Below are 1,697 nucleotides of genomic sequence, written 5' to 3' on the forward strand. Positions count from 1 at the left end.
GGCTGAATTGCAAAATTATTAGTACTATTAGCGGTTAACTGTTTAAACATAGAGGAAATAGACTATACCTGAGCTAATAACGAAGTGAGAGAGTCAACTTCATGAACTTCTGCTACTCGTCTACCTGAAGCTGTTCGATTTGTTGGTCATTGATAGTTATTACTCACGATCCTCTCGATGATCTCATAAGCCTCATTATAAGACTTAGACAAAACTGCACCAATCACGGAAGCATCTACCATCAATCTTGTCTGTGCATTGAGACCATTATAGAATGTCTCCAACTGGATACAATGAGGAATCCCATGATGAGGACACTTATGAAGTAACTCCTTGAATCGCTCCCAAGCCTCATACAAAGACTCGTCATCTAGTTGCTGGAAAGTTGTGATCTCGTTCCTCAACTTAGCATTTTTGCTAGGTGGGAAATACTTAACCAAAAATTTCTCTTTTAATTCTTGCCATGTAGATATGGAACTTGGTGGCAATGAATTGAGCCATGCTTGTGCTAGATCTCGCAACGAGTACGAAAACAAATTCAACCTCAGTGCATCTTTAATCACACTGACTATCTTGAATGAATCACTCACCTCCATAAACAAACGAAGGTGGAGATGTGGATCTTCCGTTGGCATACCACTAAATTGGCCCACCGTTTGTAGCATTTGAAACATCACTGGTTTCAATTCAAACTGGGTTGCCTCAATATCTGGCCTTCTAATTCCTAGGTTTCACTCACTGAAAAGTGGCACAACATATTGTCTGATGCATCGATCCCTATCATCAGCAATGAGGATGAGATTTCGTACATAATCGGCTTGATTACCATGGTCTTGATTCTGATTTCCAAGGTCCATCTCGACTTGTCTTTAAGCTATTCATTCACATCTTCTTTGTCTGAAAGTTCGCTCAATTTCAAGGTCTACAGGGAGTAAATCGATAATTAGATCTATGCTCATAAACACCTGATAAGAAAATCACAAAAATTAAAAAGAATAAGTTAGTAATGTTAGAAATAAATCAAATTGAAAATAAATAATTTCACGAAAAAGAATGACTATGGCAATAGTTGACAATCCCCTAGGACGGCGCCAAAAACTTGGAACGCTCGGGTTTGTGCAAGTGTACACAGTCGTTATCAAATAATAAGTAAGTATCAAGTTATCGTCTCCATAGGGATTTTGCTTGTGCTAAGCCACCTAACTTGTAAAATTATATTAACAATTTAAAAAAAGAAAAACACAATATGGTTGAGAAGTGCTGTCTAAATTAAATTAAATGCAATGATCCCTAATGCAAGTTTTCCTAAGTGCTCACACTATATGAATAAAGTAGATTTTAGCAAAATTAAACACAATTTGCAACAATTATAACGTAAACAAACTAGGACAATTACCTTAATTAAACTCAATTTATTAGCATAATGCTTAATAATATTCGGAAAAGTATTCCATGGCCACTCGATCTTTCATGAGTTTGGAAACCAAATTAGGTCATTTTGGAATCCTTTACTTTGTAAATAAACATTTTACTGATCCTTATTTACTAAGTGTTTCTTAGCATTCGTGTGAGGTAGTAGGGACGTGTTAGGTTTGAAACAATTTAATCACACAAATCTAAAAACTATGCAGATAAAAGAGCCTGGTTAGGGTTGTTATGCAACCTACAATTTAATCGGGTTAGTATCTAAATTGAGC

General features: G+C 35.9%; 1 non-coding gene across 1 annotated transcript; it reads left to right on the top strand.

Moving 5' to 3' along the window:
- Positions 1-300: 300 nt before the first annotated feature.
- LOC128041524 (small nucleolar RNA R71) lies at positions 301-407 on the top strand. The gene has a single exon (XR_008196533.1). It is a non-coding gene; the product is annotated as a small nucleolar RNA R71 (small nucleolar RNA).
- Positions 408-1,697: the final 1,290 nt, after the last annotated feature.

The sequence above is a fragment of the Gossypium raimondii genome, chromosome 5 (genome assembly GCF_025698545.1).
Source record: "Gossypium raimondii isolate GPD5lz chromosome 5, ASM2569854v1, whole genome shotgun sequence".
In the NCBI taxonomy this organism is placed as follows: domain Eukaryota; kingdom Viridiplantae; phylum Streptophyta; class Magnoliopsida; order Malvales; family Malvaceae; genus Gossypium; species Gossypium raimondii.